We start from the raw sequence: 21,046 nt of genomic DNA on the forward strand, positions 1-21,046 counted from the left end.
CAGCCATTGCAAGGCACGTATTGAAAAATAAAAACCAACATTCGCATTCTCACCCAAGGCCAATTTACACATGTTCTTTGAATTGTGGGAGGACACCAACACATAGTGGCAAGCATTTGGTTTTCCGGGAAGAGCTCTCGCGCTCGTGAATGGAAGTACCGTATTTTCTGGACTATAAACTTTTTGCACAAGCTTTGAACCCTGCATTTTATAGTCCAGTGCAGCTTATCTATGGATTTTTCATGACCTTGATGATTTTGTATGATTTGTGCATATGTATGGAAATTAAACATTAAAACACCTCGAGCTTATTGTCCCGTGCTGCTTATATATAAACAAAACCAGACTTTCCCCTAATCTTATCTGGCGTGGGTTTTATTCGGCTGCGGTTTTTAGTCCAGAAACAGTATTCATGCATCTGCGGCCTTACGGACTTGGCTGGTGCGATTCACATTCGAAATAATCCTTGAGTAGCGCCATCAGGTGGCGAATGACGGCAATGCTCCAGGAATGCCCCAGGACCTTCTGGCGCTGCAGGCGGCCCATGTTGTTCACATCCGTGTAGTGTTTGGGGAAGCCAAAAATCTGTTCCATTTCGCTACACCACAGTTGCCGTTCATGATGACCGGAAGTCTCAATTTTCCTTGAATCATGGAGTTTGTCTTTGTTGTGATGGTTCACACCTCGTCCAGTTTTGCTACACAGCCAACTTCCAAACAATCCTGAAGATTCACTTTTTGATCCAGGGTGTCACGGTCGGGTGGAGCATGGAGCAGGACGACCAAGTGCAGCTTGGACAAGGGTTTATTGGCGGAACTCAAAATACAGACTCGGTAAACTGACATGACTTAGCAAAACAAAATGACTTCCCAACGAAAACATTCTTGACACCGACAGGAACCAAAACGACATGAAGACGACACGACAGCAACCAAAACCAATGATCCGACAGGGAGTGAGGGGCAGACAGGACTTTTATACACGACAGGTAACGAGAGGCAGGTGGGAACAATCACACTGATCATGGGCACACAGGAGGAGAGGGGCGAGCACACAGACAGAAACCAAGACAGACACATAGTGGAGCAGTTGGGGACGAGACGTGACACAGGGATGCGGCCTGTGTATTCTTGCCTGGGAGGTTTCCCCAGAAGTAGCGAGCTCGATGTGCGGGGCTGACAGTCATGGCATCGATGATAATTGGATTGCACTCCAGGAATCTGCAGATGTCCGTCTTATAAAGCAGACTTTGACTTTGTCTCTGCTGGACATGAACACCACATTTTCAAAGAGCCAGAAGGAAGGCCGGTCATCACCCTCCTTCGACTTCAGCAGCGTCAAAATGTGGTAGAATTCAAGGAAGAGCCTTCCGGTGCCCTCAAACAATCCTTTCTGTAGGGGATTGACCATGGAGAGGTCGTTGCAAGGACTTCCTCCAATCAGCAGGTCAAAAGGGCCCCATTCAGCAAGGTGTTTCCTTGTGATGGTGCAGACGTCGCTGACATTTTCAATCTTGCCAGCATGCTTGAGCATACCCACCGTGAAGAAATTCTCAAAAATCTCTGACGCAATGTACCGTTTCACCTTGAAGCCAAGGTCTTTGAGCACCAGGTACCTTGTTGTGATGCTGCCAAAGAAAGACAGAACCTTTAAGGACTTGCGTCTTTCTGCGGCGATGGCCGGGTAAGCTCTACGAGGCTCAACCTCCATGGCGCTGTTGTTGGCAAAGAAGTCTTGGGCCTTAACGCTCCAGTCTGGCCTGAGTTTGAGCTTTCCCTCGCACTGTGTGGGCTGGGAAATGTAGCAGCTCCACGGATCAATATCTTTCAGCTCACAAAAGGTTACCCATCCCACCAGGATCTCCACGCACTCCTTACAGAAACATCTGCAACAGCTGGCGTTGCCACAAAGAATGACCTCTGACCTGCGACAGCACACGGTACGACTGGTAGTCATCTTCATCGTAGCGATGCAGTGTTTCTGTGAAGTTTTCCTTGCAATTGAAACAAAGACCACCTTCAAAGAATGGGTGCTGCACAACCACATCAGGCGACCCGCAAGCCAAACAGCAATCTTCGATTTTTGTGCCTTTGTCTCGAAGCCTCTCAATTAAAGTGTCCCTTGTGAAAGTGTAGTTGCAGGTGCTTGCTCGACTCTTACAAGCACAGGCGGCTGGTAGTCCGACTGAGTCGAATCTGAATTGGACAATTGGTCAGCTTCGTGAATGGCAGGTGGCGCAAATCCCTGCGGCCACGATGGCAGAAATCCTTTCACTGCCCAGTTCAGCATCAGATTCATTTATTTTTCTTTATCTCTTTTTGCCTCTTCAAAGGACTCTCAGAGCTTTCACTTGCCAGCTCTATGACTTGGAAGATGGCAGCCTTGTAAGTGGGCAGGCTGGCATATGAATTTTTGCAGAAACATTTAGTGAAATTCCGAAAAGGCATCAAAGCTTCCGTCGGGATCTTTGAGAAGTTTCCATCGCCAAACAATGGTGGAACTGGAGGTGAAAATGTGGTTTTCCAAGGAATCACCAAGCCGGGCCACCAAGAGAAGCCCTCGATCTTCCCCCATATGAGCTCTCCAGCCAAAAAGCCGTTCCCATCCTGGTAATTGGCTTTCCGTCGTCCTTTGTGTGTTGTATATCTGGGTGGTGCCTTTTCCACCCTTTTGCCTGAGTCGCCGTTCTCTACCAGTAGGCTGTCATTTATTGTCAGGTCTTAACTTTGTAAGGGCTATGTGACATGGCTTTATATATTTCGTATAGCGTTCCTTCGGTTCCATAACTGTGTTAGCTTGCGGTATTGTTTGGCTATCGGGGCTGTCTGGCATGTGCCCGCCATTGCTCTCTGTCGAGCATTCACTATCAAACAGAGAGTCATCATCCGTAATTCCCAGGTCCTTGCCTTTGGCTAGCGGCTCAGGTTCACACTGCCTTTTCCACCGTTTTGCCAGAGTCGCCGTTCTCTACCACTAGACTGTCATTTATGGTCAGGTCTTTTAACTTTGTAAGGCAAACCCAATTGCACAAGGGGCCAAAATTCGAAACACACTTTAGGTCGCGGGCCGAACAGGACAAACATTTATTGAACACACTAAAATTGAAATTTTTTGGAACATAAATATGAATGAAAACAGACAGGAATATTATTCTGAAACAAACTTAAACCTTAAATAACTTATATTTAATATTTTGCTCTCCATAAAAATATCTTGTTAAATTATACAACTTAGAACTTAACTTAAACAACTTAACATTAAAATAACATTCAAATTCCTATGCTCCTATGTCAATGTATATAAAAAAATAAACTTAAATATCCCAGAAGATTTTGCTCTCCTTAAAAATATCTCCTATCAAAATTATACAATTTAGAAATATGATCATGCTACAAAACCTGGAAATATACATAAAATGTGTGCTTTTCAGCAATAACAATTCAAATCATTCAGTTTTCTTTGCTCTTATGACTCTGATCCTATCATATGCTCTGATTGCAGCTGGACACCTGTGATCTTTTTTGGCAACAAGTTGGTTTATGTGTTGGTGTGAAGTCCTGTGTTGTGGAGATTCTCAGGATGGACTGCAGGTGCTCATCAGTGAGACGACTTCTGTGTGCTGTTTTGTTAATCTTCATCACTGAGAAGAGCTTCTCACACAGATATGTGCTCCCAAACATTCGAGCCGCATGAAGACGGAGCTGGGGCATTGTTGCAGGGATGGAGTGAATGAACTGTGCGGGCCCTGCAGTGTCGTACTTTGCCTTCAGTGTCCCATTACACTGTAACTCATCAGTTCCATCTGAATCTGCACAGGTGCAGTTTCAACAGCGACAGCAAATGGGTTGCGAGCTCAGTGAGTAGTGTGCTCAGTTTGTCGGCAAAGTGTGTTTTGGGGAACACAGTTGTGCTAACTTGGTTCAACATTACTTAGCAACAGGGAAAGTGAGGCAAGTTGCACTGTTGTATTTGTGTCTCCCATTTGTGTTTCCCCCGACTTAGCCAATGCACATCTGTATGATAAGGAATGTCGGCAAACTCTGAATCTATCTACTTCATGAAGGACCGAAACTGCCGGGGATTTAACCCTTTAGCTCGGATAAATTTTACAGTTTGCGTTACAGTGCTCATTACATGGTCCATCTTCAGGACTTTTGCCACATAGTCCTGGTGTATGATGCAGTGATATGCTGTTAACTCACCGGTTCAGTTGAGCCGGTCTCCTGCATCTTCACTCGCATCCTTCCCACTAGTCCACTTTTTTCACTGCACATAGCCAGTGCTCCATCAGTTGTAAGTCCAATAAGTTTGTCTCAGGGCAGTTTCATGTCGGTTACACTTTGACATACGTTTTCAAAAATGTCTTTTCCGGTCGTTGTCCCGTACATCGATTTAATGTCCATTACTTTCTCTGTGAGGTGCAAATTGGAGTCCACTACAAGGATGAAGATGGCCAGTTGTGCAGTATCAGTCATGTCAATACTTTCATCCACAGCAAGAGAATAGGCAATAAAGTCTTTGCTTCTTTCACTCAACTGTACTCTTAAATCAGTAGCCATCTCACAAATTCAATCAGTAACCATATTTCTACTCAGGGTTATATTTGCCAGCATCTGCTTTTTGTCTGGACATAAGACATCAAACACCTTGATCATGCAGCTCTTCAGAAATTCTCCCTCCGTAAATGGCCGGACTGATTTGGCGATCTCCTCTGCCATGATAAAACTTGCTTTCACAGCAGCTTTACTTTGTGATTTTGCACAGATAAAAAAACATTTGCTGGAATGTCAGATTCTTCTTTAACTCTTCTGCTTTCTTCTTCTTCTCTGCATCCAGGTTTTTCAGCTTATCCTTATGTTTTGTCTCAAAGTGCCGTCTTTGATTGAATTCTTTAATTACAGCCACATTAGCTTCACAAATGAGACACACGGGTTTACCGGCAATGTCAGTAAACATATTGTGTCGGTCCCACTCACGTTGGTGATTGGAAGTGAAGATGGCGAGCTGCTGTTAAATGGTTAAATGGTTCCACAAGACCATCACTCTGCGGATGCAAAGGGGTGGTGCGTGTCTTCTTCATGTCCAGGCGCTCACAAATCGCAGCAAAAACCTTGGACTCGAAATTTCCACCTTGGTCACTGTGGAGAATGTCAGCAGTCCCAAACCGACAGAACATGCCCTCCAGCAGCGCGTTAGTCACCGTCTCTGCCTCCTGATCTGGAAGTGCGTATGCCTCTGGCCACTTAATGAAGTAATCCATTGCACACAGCATATAACGGTTCCCTCTGTCCATCACGGGAAAATGACCCATGGTGTCCACAGCAACACTTTCCATGAGCGCCCCAACCCTCTGTTGCTGAAGCGGTGCGTGTGACTGGTCCTGAGGCCCCTTGTAGGCTGCACATTCATCACAATGCCGGCAGAAGTCTTCCACGTCTCGACAATGCTGACCCCAGTAGAACCCTTGCCCCAGCCGTCGGAGAGTCTTCGCGCTGCCAAAGTGTCCCGAACCGGTGCCCCCGTGGCAGACCCTCAGTACAGCCTCTCGGAAAACTCTGGGCCCTACCACCTGCCACCTTTCCTCCCCGGTGGCTGGTTCCTTCCACGCACGCTGAAGCATGCCATGGTGTCGATGATCACTTCCGCAGTGATGCGTTGAGACTCCGCAATCAGGTCCACATGCTGACCATCCGGCAGGATGAGAACTCCAGCACTCAAGTCCACCACACACTTTGCAGCTGTCAAAAAGTCTCGGCCCAGAATACAAGGGTCACTCACGTCCGCTACTCAAGCTGAGTAAATTGTTGACAGCCCCTCCAAGGTAAACGCAAAGGTCCCTTTTCCTTTCATCTGGGCTGTTTCACCGGTCACCGTCCTCAGTTTGGTAAAAGTCCATTGCAAGACGGTTCCCACTGGAACATTGTCATGCCTCACAATTGTGGCTGAAGACCCTGTGTCCACCAGGGCCATGCAGGAAACATTTCCAATCAGCACGCGAACATGGCTGGGGTCCCCCACGTCTGTCCATCCGACCATCACAACAGGCTCACTCTGGACATGGGGGTCTTGGCGCACAGCCCCTCCGCATGCAGGTTTCGGTTCCCGGTCACCATCTGGAAGGGTCTGCATCATCCGGGTTACACGGACCTCTTCCCGTTTCCCTGCTGGTTTGTCATCTTCAGGCAGCGACGCAGAAGATGACCAGACCGCGGGGCGCGCACGCTGACTTCTCCCTTCCTCACACTGTGCTGAGCGAGCGTTTATCGCACACACCAACACCTCCACCCACGCCGATTTGCGTTTATCCCCTTCTAACAGCGACGTTGCCAAAACGGAACAGGTTGATGATTGTATCGTCCCCTTCACTACAATTTCCCTTTCCATGGCGAGGGCCAGCGCCTCTCCCAGCGCTGTCGGATGAGCTAGCTGGACGTGCAGGCGCAGCTCATCCGGTCTGAGAGCTTGAATAAACTGATCACGTACCTGTTCATTTTTAACTGCAACCGGCATGCCAGCATACGCGCGCCGACCCAGGCTCTCGATCTCATGGGCGAGGCAACGGAGCGGCTCATCCGGGCGCCGAACACGCTGCTTGAACTCACAGCGCAAAGAGTCTTTTAAATTGAACTCCCCAAAGCGCCTCTGTAACGCTCTCACTAGCGCGCTGTAATCTAAAATCTCCGCCAATTGTACCGCTTTCACCCTCTCCGACCAATCCGCTGCATCAGCCACCAACTCGAACTGAGCTTGATACACTTCCCAACTTCCCTTCCCGGAAAACTTAAGCGCTTTCATCGCCGGCCACACGAGCTCAAGGGGGCCGCCATGTTTATTTACGTCCAGCGCCGCCGCTGCGTCATGACGTAGCTTTACTTGGGTGGTTCACGATCAGGAAGGCGCGAAATACCACAAAAATGACGCTCGCGCTGGGGCCAACTCGGCTCGGGCATGTCAATAACACACGGCGGCCTCCTCCTTTACCTTCGGCCGCTCGCCGTAGCCGTTGCACGGCTCGGCTTCCACCTTTACCTTCGGCCGCCTGCCGTCGCCGCACAGCCCGGCCTCATCGTTCACTTTGCGACGACCGACAAAGTCGCCGAACATCCTGCCACACAAAAGCCACCGTTCAAGTGAACCCAAGACTTCTGACACCAATGTAATGCCCCTCAATGTGTCAAGGCTGTTCAGACTGTTTGATCGCCGCTTTTATTATAACAAAAGAGGCAACAGAAAAACACATTCAAACAAGAGTTGCTGGTGGCCGCAACTCACGCCCATGCGCCTCACACACAAACTGATTGCCAAGCTAACCAGCCTGGCCAGAAGAAGGTGTTTGAGAACGCTTAACTTGAACAAAATAACCCGCAGGCTCTATATGGGTTTTCCTTCTTTTTTTTTTTTTAATAAAAAAGCCACAGAGCAACGCTCGCATCCTACTTTGTGGGGAGGAGATGACAAACCTCTGGAGAACGTTTTATTAAAAAGGTTTGACAACCTTCTTGCAAGAACAACAACCAGTATGATTTTATGTGTGTGGAGTAAACGAAAAAACCTATAGCATAACACTTTTCTGAACACTTAAAATGTAATTGCGTTTAGACTACTGGTATTAACCGAAAGACTTGTTAACATAACGCATGACATGAACAGACATGCCAAAATGTTTAACAATGCAGCAGTGGTGGGCGAATCGATCTTAAATATCAGTAGTATCAATACCAATGTGGGTATTGTATTGATCAATACTGACGTGATGAGATCGGTACTTTAGTTTCAGTTAATTTTCTCTACATTGAGTACACCAACCCCGTTAAATTATACTGCTCGGGCAACAACGTTCCTCCTTCACTATCTCTCGTGTCTGAACCCCACACAGCTCTCTCATTCTCTATTTGTCACTTCCCCGCTCCCCTCTACGCGTGCACCCTCTCCGCACAGCGCGCACACCCTTTCCACGCAGCGCGCGCGCTCTCGTTCAGCAGCGTTGCTGACTTTGAGTCGTGGTGGCTGCATGATGGCAAAGGAAGAGGAGTGCCATTTGGCGCTTTTTTACATGTGTAAACAAAACTACAGCAACGTGATATTTGTAGAAAAGAAATCAAGTACTGTGGCAACACCACAAAATTTGTACAAGCACATAAAACATTCTTCTTTATTGAAATAAATAAGAAAATAAATAATAGTAACTATATTGTTACAATATCCGCACAAGACTTTTATTAACCTTTATTGTAGTTTTGTACACTTTATTGTTTTTTAAACACTTTTTTTGTATATTTAAACACTTTTGTAAATATTTTAAAGTCCAACTGACTTTCAGAAACATTCTTATTTATTTAGATAAATCAAGTCAAGTCAAGTCAAGTTTATTTGTATAGCCCTAAATCACAGACAGTCTCAAAGGGCTTCACATAGCCAAAATTGACAATTATTCTCAAAGCATCCCCTGATCATAAGCTCCCAAAAGGGCAAGGAAAAACTCAAAAAACCCCTGCCAGGGGAAAATGAGAAACCTTGAGAAGGGACCACAGATGGAAGGATCCCCCTTTCAGGATCACCAGGTTGTAATGGATGCAGAGAGTGCACAAGTAATACATAATATGAAAATCAATGAAAAAAAAAAAAAAGGATGTCGGAGGTGCCCTCGATTGTCCTGGCAGTGTCCTCAAGGGGGCCAAGCCGCAGCTCCCCCATCCCGAACTGGTCCCCGAGAATCCAGCCAATGTAATTCGGCTAATATTGGGGTAATGTGATCAAATTTTCTTGACCGTTAGAGCAGCCTCGCAGCGGCATTTTGCACTAACTGTAGACTTTTAATACTGGATTCAGGAAGACCAGAGAATAATACATTACAGTAGTCCAGGCGCGACGTGACGAACGCATGTATAATAGTTTCCGCATCCCCGGTCGAGAGGATAGGACGAATTTTAGCAATATAGAGAAAATGAGAAAATAAGAGTAAATATATCATTGCAATACCCACACAAGATTTTTATTAACCTTTTTTTTTGTTGTAAACGTGTCTGGCTCCTCTCTGCTCGCGTGCTGACACGCCCCCGCGGCCCAGCACGAGGGCATCCGCACATTGCTACCCACTGATCCATAGATGTCTATTAGACCTCTCGTCTATGTATAGAACACATTTAGACGTTTTATAGTCTTATAGACATGGATTGTCAATAATGAACACCATGTTCAAGCATAAGGGTGTCCATGTGTGCACTTGGCACCAGGACACCCTAGGCCGCAATTCGATGATCGACTTTCTAGTCATGTCATCGGATTTGCGGCCGCATGTTTTGGAGAGTCGGGTGAAGAGAGGGGCGGAGCTGTCAACTGATAACCACCTGGTGGTGGGTTGGCTCCGATGGTGGGGGTCGATGCCGGTCCGACCTGGCAGACCCAAACGCTCTGTGAGGGTCTGCTGGGAACATCTGGCAGAATCCCCTGTCAGGAAGAGCTTCAACTCCCACCTCCGGCAGAGCTTTTCCCACGTCCGGGGGGAGGCGGGGGACATTGACCTAGACATACACCACGTTCCGCGCCTCCATTGTTGAGGCGGCCGTAAGGTCGTTGGTGCCTATCGTGGCGGCAATCCCCGAACCCGCTGGTGAATACCGGCGGTAAGGGATGCCATCAAGCTGAAGAAGGAGTCCTATCGGGCCGTTATGGCCTGCGGGACTCCGGAGGCAGCCGACAGGTACCGGATGGCCAAAAAAAACGCGGCTTCGGCGGTTGCTGAGGCAAAAACCCGGGCGTGAGAGGAGTTTGGCGAGGCCATGGAGGATGACTTCCAGATGGCTTCGAGGAAATTCTGGTCCACCATCCGGCGTCTCAGGAGGGGGAAGCAGTGCAATGTCAACACTGTTTACAGTGGGGATGGCGTGCTGCTGACCTCGACTCGGGACGTCGTGAGTCGGTGGGGGAGAATACTTCGAAGACCTCCTCAATTCCACCGACACGCCTTCCATTGTGGAAGCAGGGCCTGGGGACTCCGAGGCGGACTCTCCAATCTCTGGGGTCAAAGTCACTGAGGTAGTTAAAAAACTCCTCGGTGGCAAGGCCCCGGGGGTGGATGAGATCCGCCCGGAGTTCTTAAGGGCTCTGGATGTTGTGGGGCTGTCATGGCTGACAAGCCTCTACAACATTGCGTGGACATCGGGGACAGTACCTCTGGATTGGCAGACTGGGGTGGTGGTTCCCCTCTTTAAGAAGGGGTACCGGAGGGTGTGTTCCAATTACAGGGGAATCACACTCCTCAGCCTCCCTGGTAAGGTCTATTCAGGGGTGCTGAAGAGGAGGGTCCATCGGGAGGTCGAACCTCGGATTCAGGAGGAGCAGTGTGGCTTTCGTCCTGGCCGCGGAACAGTGGACCAGCTCTACACCCTCAGTAGGATCCTTGAGAGTGCATGGGAGTTCGCCCAACCAGTCCACATGTGTTTTGTGGACTTGGAGAAGGCGTTCGATCGTGTCCCTCGGGAGGTTCTGTGGAGGGTGCTTCGGGAGTACGGGGTGCCGAGCCAACTGATAAGGGCGGTTCGGTCCCTGTATCACCGATGCCAGAGTTTGGTCCGCATTTCCGGCAGTAAGTCGGATTCGTTCCCAGTGAGGGTTGGACTCCGCCAAGGCTGAGTCACCGATTCTGTTCATAATTTTTATGGACAGAATTTCTAGGCGCAGCCGAGGCGTTGAGGGGGTCCGGTTTGGGGACCTCAGCATCGCGTCTCTACTTTTTGCAGACAACGTGGTGCTGTTGGCTTCTTCAGGCCGTGATCTCCAGTTCTCACTGGAGCGGTTCGCAGCCGAGTGTGAAGCGGTCAGGATGAGGGTCAGCACCTCCAAATCCGAGTCCATGGTCCTCGATCGGAAAAGGGTGGAATGCCCTCTCAGGATCGGGGATGAGATCCTGCCCCAAGTAGAGGAGTTTAAGTATCTTGGGGTCTTGTTCACGAGTGAGGGGAGGATGGAGCGCGAGATCGACAGGCGGATCGGTGCAGCGTCGGCAATAATGCGGACTCTGTACCGATCTGTCGTGGTAAAGAGAGAGCTGAGCCAAAAGGCAAAGCTCTCAATTTACCGGTCAATTTACACTCCTACACTCACCTATGGTCACGAGCTATGGGTTGTGACCGAAAGAACGAGATCCCGGATACAAGCGGCCGAAATGAGTTTCCTCCGCACTGTGTCCGGGCTCTCCCTTAGAGATAAGGTGAGAAGCTCGGTCATCCCGGAGAGGCTCGGCGTAGAGCCGCTGCTCCTCCACGTTGAGAGGAGCCAGATGAGGTGTCTCAGGCATCTCATCAGAATGCCTCCTGGACGCCTCCCTGGGGAGGTGTTCCGGGCATGTCCCACCGGTAGGAGACCCCGGGGACGACCCAGGACGCGCTGGAGAAACTATGTCTCTCAGCTGGCCTGGGAACGCCTTGGGATCCCCCGGGTTGACTTGGATGAAGTGGCTGGGGAGAGGGAAGTCTGGGAGTCCCTCCTGAAGCTGATGCCCCCGCGACCCGACCCCGGATAAGCGGAAGAAGATGGATGGATGGATATATAAAAAAAAAAAAAACTTTTCCTCACCCCCCCGTGGGTGGTCTCTTTTTCCCTTCAAGCTCGGGTCCTCTACCAAAGGCCTGGGAGCTTGAGGGTTCTACGCAGTATCTTTGCTGTTCCTAGTACTGCACTTTTCTGGACTGAGATGTCAGATGTTTTTCCTGGGATCTGTTTCAGCCACTCCTCCAGTTTGGTGGTTACTGCCCCTAGTGCTCCTATGACCACAGGTACCACTGAAGTCTTCACTCTGCAGGCCTCCTCCAGCTCTTCTCTGAGCCCTTGATATTTCTCAAGTTTCTCATGTTCCTTTTCCTAATGTTGCCATCATTTGGGATGGCTATGTCAACCACAATGGCTTTCCTCTGCTCTTTGTCCACCACCAAAATGTCCGGTTGGTTCGCCATTACCATTCTGTCTGTCTGGATCTGGAAGTCCCAGAGGATCTTGGCTTGGTCATTCTCTACCACCTTTGGAGGTTTTTCCCACTTGGATCTTGGGACTTCCAGTCCATACTCTGCACAGATGTTCCTGTACACTATTCCAGCTACTTGGTTATGGCGCTCCATGTATGCTTTACCTGCCAGCATCTTACACCCTGCAGTTATGTGCTGGATTGTCTCAGGACCTTCTTTGCACAATCTACACCTGGGGTCTTGTCTGGTGTGGTATATTTGGGCCTCTATTGCTCTGGTGCTCAAGGCCTGTTCTTGTGCAGCCAGGACCAGTGCCTCTGTGCTGTCCTTCAGACCAGCTCTTTCTAGCCATTGGTAGGATTTCAGGATATCAGCCACTTCAGCTATGTTTCGGTGGTACATCCCATGTAGGGGCTTGTCCTCTCATGATGGTCCCTCCAGCACCTCATCTTCCTTTGATGCCCATTGTCTGAGACATTCACTGAGCACATGATCCGTTGGGGCCTTATCCCTGATGTACTTATGGATCTTGGATGTTTCATCTTGGATAGTGGCTCTCACGCTCACTAGTCCTCGGCCTCCTTCTTTATGGCTAGTGTACAGTCTCAGGGTGCTGGACTTGGGATGGAACCCTCCATGCATGGTTAGGAGCTTCCGTGTCTTGATATCTGTGGTCTGTATATCTTCCTTTGGCCACCGTATGATTCCTGCAGGGTATCTGATTACTGGTAGGGCGTAGCTGTTAATGGCTAGGGACTGGTTCTTGCCGTTGAGCTGACTTCTTAGGACTTGCCTTACTCGATAGAGGTATTTGGCTGTGGCTGCTTTTCTTGTTTCCTCGTCAAGGTTGCCATTTGCCTGTGGAATTTCAAGGTATTTGTAGCTGTCCTCAATGTCTGCTATTGTTCCTTCTGGGAGTGAAACCCCCTCTGTGTGGATTACCTTTCCTCTTTTAGTCACCATGCGGCCACATTTCTCAAGTCCGAATGACATTCCGATGTCAGAGCTGTAGATCCTGGTAGTGTGGATCAGGGAGTCAATGTCCCGCTCGTTCTTAGCGTACAGCTTTATGTCATCCATGTAGAGGAGGTGGCTGATGGTGGCCCCATTCCTAGTTGGTATCCATAGCCCGTCTTGTTGATTATTTGGCTGAGGGGGTTCAGTCTGAAGGAATGAGGTCGAAATACAAAAAGTCCTGCCTCGCTACAAAAACAGATATGCTCAAACCTCATTGAATAAAGTACATAAGCAGACAAGTATATTCACATATTAAATAAATAAAAGAAACATTTTAAGCATATAATTATACCTACACACCAAATCAATAAAGAAGACATAACTAGACATTTTTGATAAGTGGTGATGAGAAATGTTTTTATAACTTTATGATCTGATATATTTCTGAGGACTTTGAAAAAACAAATGACTTTTGATATATTGCCTAAATAGCTTAATGACCCTTAAAGAACTGTGGAATGCATGCCTGATGTTTTTTCTCTGAATCATGGACACGGCCAGAGTCGTCTTGACCGTTCAGTACTTGATTGTATCTTATGTTTTGACTAATGCTAGACGCCAGTTTTTGATTACTACTGAACGCTCTGCACAGAGGGAAATAGTTTGCCTAACAAAGAAAAGATACGGTTGAATGAGGTACGACAGTGTCTGTCCAAGATTGGAGAAGAATGTTCACAGGAAGGTCACGTGGAGATAAAACCAGCAGGTGCCAGAAGGAGCCACCCAAAAACTCGGCCAAAGATGATCGCCAAGGCCGAAAGACGGGACGGAAGACAACAGCCCCCCTCCACACACACATACCAACAGCCCCCCACCTACACACCGAATCGCCCATAACCAGCACCACTCCCATGGAAGCAGACTCTCCTTCGAACTTGCCCCACCCCGAAGACTCATCGCCCATCAATCCCGGCCCACAATGTGGTACTGAATATAAAACTGATCTAACAACCTTGGACTTTGCCTTTTCTGAATGGAGACTTTCCGCTCTTGAAGGGCCCAGCGCTGTATTGTACTTTCCTGAAAACAGAGCTTTTTGAACAAGTATTGTGATTGAACTCAACCAATCTGTCTAAGTCTAATTTCTGCTTCAGTGTCTTTGCATTTTCCTAAATCTGAAGAAATCAAACGAGCACGCAGTGAGTGTTAGATTAATTGTATATATATGTTATCATGCGTTCCCTAATGAGTACTTATTAATAAAATTATTGCACAGAATGCTTGCTGTTTCGCCTTGCAGACGTCCACCAGACCACAACAAGTCATACGATGCTGTCTGGAGCTTCCTGACCTTCTACATCTCTGGGAATCCAAGAAAGCTGTTGATAGCTCAAACTATTTTGTTGATGTCTGCACATGGCATTTTGTCCTTGCACTCTTTTCTCATGGTGTCTTGTCTGTGACTTCTTATTTCACATAGCATTTTGTCCTTGCACTCTTTTCGATTCTCATGACATCTTGTCTATGGCTTCTTTTTGTTTATAGAATCTCGTTTCTTTTCTCATGAGACAAAGCCCACGCTTCCCCCCACCTCAGGGGCTAGTCTCACATTGTGGGTAGGGCATTCCTAAATAAAAGAGTGAGGAGTGCAATCAGACCTTTAGTGCATTTCGGGACTGCTGTAAGTCTGAATGCACTCCTCGCGAGAAAAGACTCAACATTCTGCCTCACTGGTTTTGTCTGCTGATCCTTTTTCTGATTTTGAACCTAACAGATTTTTGGGGGATCGTTCCGGGGTCTCAATAGACCTATTTCGGGGTTCCGGCCGACTTTTCGACGCAGGACAAGTCCTTGGCCAAGGCATATAGATAGAGAAACCCTTTTCACGGGGCTGTCTCGATCAGTCGGTTGGACGCCGGAGTGGTTGACGAGATCATCCGGGGAGAAGGCCCAGCAGACTGTGAGTATGAATGTTGATTCTGTTAAAAGGAATGAAGGTGCGGTGACAAGAGGTCACTTAAAACCTTGACAATTCTAGACCCTATCAAGTGCAATTAGAAACAGTAAATTCCGCTGGGATGATGGAGTCCCCTGATGAGTCAGTTAAATTCCATGGGAGAGCGGACCCATCTGTTTTCTAAAGAAGTACAGGTAATTTGGAGCAGTTAAATTCCGCTGAGGTGTCGTGGGGCCTCCTAATTAACCTTCCTAGTGTGTTAGCTTTCTGCTGCCATATGAGGTGTTTTTCTTAACTCTTGTTTAGCTGGTTTGGCTTCTTTATCCATGAAAAGATAGGTTTTATATCTACTTTAAGAAAAAGGCAAAAATAAGTTTTTCTTACACAATAGGAAGGTTAAAGAGTTTAGAGTTTGTTAGGATCCACGGGAGGGCGGACTCCCCTGCTTGCCTGTGAGACGATAAGAATGCGCATTGTGTGTGTGTGTATGGTTTGACTGAGAGTGATCTCATTTGAGCTCTCCTTTATGTAAACAGTGGTTTTGTGTAAAAGCAGAGGGAAGGAGACTTACCACTGAATATTTTACCACTGTCCTGTGAATTAAATTGGCTTTAGGACACTGTAGGTGCCATTCGAATTGCCAACTCCGAAATTTAGAAAATAAACCATGGGGACAGCAAGTAGCAAACAAAAACCGCTACCCCGACATGAATTAAAATGCAAAGATTGGAAATTGATGGAAGAAGTCGACACCGAAAAAATAAAATATCTTGACAAATGCATATTTTAGAGAGAGGTGGGGCGTTGCATTATACGATATGGCGGTGGTGAGGCTCTCTGCACTTCAGTTGCTCCCCCCACCCTTGTTATCAGCTGGGAAGATTGTCATGTCTATGTTGTGGGCCCGTGTGTTCGTTTCTGTGTATGTTTGTCTTTGTGTATCAGTTCGTTCATAAAGGTTGGAATTGCGTTAAATTGGTGCACGAAAACGGTGTGCTAGACGATGGTTTATCAGATTTGCATTGTTAAATGTAAAAATTAGAAATTATAGAATAATATGACGGTTGTGGGCAGAAACTCGTCCAACGAGGAGAGTGCCCAGCCCTCATAAAAATGTGAGAGTAAGAGAGAACATACATTGTAGAATTGGATAAAATTAAATTATGATTGCAGATTTTAAATTTAGGAGGAATTATTGATTGGTTATGACATAAGACTATACAAGGACACATGTAAGGACAAGTCAAAGATTTGAATCACTTAGAGTTAAAAACAACATTGCAAGGGGGGCACTTTTTATCAAAAGAACACCAAGTAAAGTATTAAGTAGTGGGCATTCGTGATTGGGATTGAATTAAGGATAAAATTAGGTCAATGATTAGAAATCAATGGTGCTCTACACAAAAAGGCTTAAATTTTAATGGGGAAATATTTGGAGTACTGTGTTGGTTTACATAGGTCATGGGCCTAGTTTATTTGGTTTTGATTGTGGTTTGGGTTTATTTTGTTTATTGTTAAGGTGTTCCTTGTTATTCTCTTATCCCCTGCATTGCAAATGTCCTCTTGATGCAGATAGGTTAACAGGCTGGGACTTTAGTGAGGAGGTAATTTGTCGATTGATGGGGGTTAGTAATTGTCCAAATTCTGGTCACATGTTTTGATGGACCACAGCAACAACATTATATTTAATTTCCAGGCCATTATTTAGTATGATATGACAGTGTCTAGCTAAGTAGACTCAATAAAAAATAAAAAAATAATAAAAATAATAAAAATGTGAGAGTGAAGGAGGAGGTTTGATTTGTAATCTGACATTTGGGTCCCATTTTGAAGAACATAGATTGTTTTTGTTTGTTTATTTTTAAAGATATGTTTAACAGTTTATCTCGGTGCAGTAAGGATATAGCAATTTTGCAAGACTTAAAATTAAAAATTAAAAAGCAAAATTACATTCTCATTTTCCCAGATGTGAGGGAAATTGAAAGATAAGGAAGACGAAGAAAAGATAAGAAAGAACTTGCTGTTGCACAGACAGGAAGATGATGACACAGTGTCAGTGCGAGCTCGCTTAAGACCCGCAGCTGAGAATGTGATGAATGAAAATGAGAAAAATGATCAAATTACAGAGACAGATGTTGTGGCACGGCAAAGCGAACCATACTTTCCGTCTTTGTACCCCAAATTAAACAACTCATTGCTTCCTATAATTTGAGAGGTGATGAATTACAACAGGTTTTCATGGCATCCTTAACCAAACATTGGGCAAGCGTTAAAGGCACCTGGAGTCCTTTTGATCTCCAGGGCCGTCCATTGGAATATAACGGGGTGGCATTACAAATACAAATTGACCAACTATTGCAGGATAGAAATAATATTTCAACGTAGAGCAAATTACACAGACATTGGTCGGACTAAACAAAAACAAGATAAGTTGTTTGAAGACTTTAGGCACAGACGAGAAAGAGTGTTCAACTGATGTCTATGATCAACAACTCAAAAATGCTCTACATGCAAATTTGCGACCAGTATTATGTCAACAACGAATAAATTCGACAATTTTTTTCCCTATAAAATGGTGCTGTTTGGGTTTGAAGTACATAGTCGCTTCAAAGGAGGAAAACCATGATTTCAGATACGCGATTGATCTATGAGACGGCTATCCCTTGTGCCAGGGGTGTCAAACTCATTTATCCGCGGGCCGCAGTGTAGTCATGGCTTCTTTTGAAGGGCCAGTATGACTGTCATACCCGAGTAGATGTGTGAGCGCCTCATATTGTGGGAGCTGCAGAACAAGCTGACGAGTACCTCGCTTTCAAATCGGACAAGTACAAACTGGTCCAATATTTAAAATTTAACATATTACTAAAAGTGAAGATAATTTGCAATTCGGGTAATGGCGCATGAATATGATGCACAATTTGACACCTGTGCCTTATACAAAGGTAAAGTTGGATTGGAATTTGATGAAACGGATATGGACATCCACATATTCCATTGGAGTTTAAATTGCTTGCAATGTAATTGCGAATTAGTTAACACCTGTGTGGTTGATTGATTGATTGATTGATTGATTGATTGATTGAGTGAGTGAGTGAGTGAGTGAGTGAGTGAGTGAGTGAGTGAGTGAGTGAGTGAGTGAGTGAGTGAGTGAGTGAGTGACTTTTCTGTCGCCTGCACGTCATCTTTCCTGCATGGCTACGTTGCTGTCTCAGCTGCATCTGACCGTTGAAAAGATGCACGACACTCATTCCTGCCACTCTCATTCCCCTTCCTAACGACGGCGAATTCCATGATTGTGTCGAAGCTGCCCAACAGATTGCAAAGGCTCGGCCTGATTTGGAAGATACGCCTCTGCCAGATGGTCATGTGGTTTATGGGTCTTCTAAGAAAAATGAATCTGGTGTGACCCTTACTGGGTATGCCATTGTTACTGCCGACGTGGTTTTGGAGGCTGCTAAACTGCCATCCAATATGTCTGCGCAGGCTGCTGAGCTCATTGCTTTGACTGGGGCCTGCAAATTGTTTGCAAACAAATCCGTCACTATCTGGACTGATAGTCAGTATGCTTTTGCTACAGTGCACGTGTTTGCTCAGCAGTGGAGCAACCGTGGCATGATAACTTCTGCAGGGAAGCCCGTCACCCATTCCACATTACTGACTCAACTTTTGGACGCTGCCCAGCTGCCTTTAAAGATAGCGGTTTGCAAATGTGCTGCTCACACTGCGTGCTCTGATCCTGTTTCTCTCGGTAATGCTTTTGCTGACAAATCCGCGAAGGCCGCTGCAGAAGGCCTGCTCCGTGTCCTCTCGTCTCTCACAGCTCATGATTTGTGTGTTGCTTGACATGCAGTCTCAGAGCCCCTCCCAAGAACGGCTCTCTTGGGAAAAACGGGGTGCAACTAAAAACACTGTTGGTCTTTTTGTGTGACCTTTGGGCAAACCTGTCTTGCCTCGTAACTTGTTCAAATGGGCTGCTATTTCGAGTCATGGGGTCACCCATGTCTCGACGGGGGGTATGGTGAAACAAGTTGAAGCTATTTATACAACATACGGCTTTGCAGCTTTTTCACAACAATTTTGCAGAGCGTGTTTGATCTGTGCTAAACATAACCCACAAGGCAATTTAAGACCTCAGAGAGGGAAATTCCCGACTCCGTTGTATCCGTTTCAGACAATACATATGGATTATATCCAATTACATAAATGTGAAGGGAAAGAATATTGTTTGGTCATAATAGACGCATTTTCTAAATGGGTAGAAACATTTCCTACCAAACATGCTGATGCACTCACGGTGGCAAAGGCCTTATGCAAAGACATCATTCCAAGATACGGTATTCCCAAAAAAATTTACAGCGACAATGGTCCACATTTTGTAAATCAGATAGTGCATAACATTGGGAGAATGTTCCACAGAAATCTAAAGAACCATTGTTCCTATCGTTCACAATCAGTTGTTGAGAGATCTAACGCGACTATTAAAAACAGATTAAAGAAATGTATGGAAGAAACCAAACGACCATGGACTCAGTGCTTAGACCTGGTCAAAATGTACATAAATATTACAAGTACAACAGGGCTAACTCCCTATGAAACTATGTTTGGAAGACCTTACAGGGTTCCCCAGTTCAAGAACACATGGGAGATCCCCGAGGAAGCCACGTTAGCTGATTACATGAGAAAAATGTTGGAACGTCAAAAGAATCTAACCAATAACACTGATGGTGAACCCATTTCTCCGCAGGAAGACCCCAAAGTGGTACTGGGAGACTGGGTTTTGATCAAGAGTATCAAGAGGAAGAATTGGCATTCACCTAAGTGGGAAGGTCCCTTTTTGGTACTACTCACGACACCTAATGCTTTGAAAATAGCCGGACGCAACACGTGGATTCATTTATCTCATTGTGAAAAGGTGATCTCTGCAGACCCAACCTAAGTATGGAAGGTGAGCAAAGTCTGGTAATAGTGCCTGATCCTGGTGCCAAGATCCAGGGTTGACACAAAAGCTAGCAGAAGCCAATTTCCAAGAGGCGGGTTTCAAGGCGGTCCACTCCCAACTGGCCGCTACTTCCCTCATGGCTTTCCAGAATCGAATGGCCCTTGACATGCTACTCTCAAAGGAGGGCGGTGTCTGCGCCATGTTCGGTGAGCAATGTTGCACGTTTATTCCAAATAATACTGCAGCCGGCGGAAGCCTGTCCCAGGCCCTTGAGGGCCTGCGGACCTTGAACGGGAAAATGAAGGAACACAGTGGGGTGAACACAGAGGTTTGGACCGACTGGTTGAACGTGTTCGGAAAGTACCGCACCCTGGTTTCCTCTGCCCTGGTCTCCATTGCCGTTTTCTCTGCCATTTTGACCTTGTGTGGATGTTGTTGCATCCCTTGTCTCCGATCCCTAATTAACAGGCTAATTGCAACTGCTATCTCTCCACCAGCTGAGACTTTCCCGTTGCTCCAAAGGGATGACCTTTCGATTGACGGGGTTCCTTCTCTAGTGACGACCCCGTCGGCGATTCTATTGTGGTAAACCTGTCCAGTTTGTTGCCTGAACCTGGCTTTGCCGATTATGACTCAGTTTCCTCCCGAGTGTAAGTTAGTTCTTGCGAAATGTGATCCCTTGGCTGAAAATCTTTTTGAAGTGGCCATATGGGTGATGTGTTGGTCTCCGGGAACTTATGATAAACAGGGGGAATTGTTAGATAAATTGTATGTTATCATGTGTTCCCTAATGAGTACTTATTAATAAAATTATTGCACAGAATGCTTGCTGTTTCGCCTTGCAGACGTCCACCAGACCACAACAAGTCATACGATGCTGTCTGGAGCTTCCTGACCTTCTACATCTCTGGGAATCCAAGAAAGCTGTTGATAGCTCAAACTATTTTGTTGATGTCTGCACATGGCATTTTGTCCTTGCACTCTTTTCTCATGGTGTCTTGTCTGTGACTTTTTATTTCACATAGCATTTTGTCCTTGCACTCTTTTCGATTCTCATGACATCTTGTCTGTGACTTCTTTTTGTTTATAGAATCTCGTTTCTTTTCTCATGAGACAAAGCCCACGCTTCCCCCCACCTCAGGGGCTAGTCTCACATTGTGGGTAGGGCATTCCTAAATAAAAGAGTGAGGAGTGCAATCAGACCTTTAGTGTATTTCGGGACTGCTGTAAGTC

General features: G+C 46.4%; 1 pseudogene; it reads right to left on the minus strand.

The window, feature by feature from the left end:
* Positions 1-281: 281 nt before the first annotated feature.
* Positions 282-4,241, minus strand: LOC125991446 (DNA (cytosine-5)-methyltransferase 3B-like; annotated as a pseudogene).
* Positions 4,242-21,046: the final 16,805 nt, after the last annotated feature.

The sequence above is a fragment of the Syngnathus scovelli genome, chromosome 21, assembly GCF_024217435.2.
Source record: "Syngnathus scovelli strain Florida chromosome 21, RoL_Ssco_1.2, whole genome shotgun sequence".
NCBI lineage: Eukaryota > Metazoa > Chordata > Actinopteri > Syngnathiformes > Syngnathidae > Syngnathus > Syngnathus scovelli.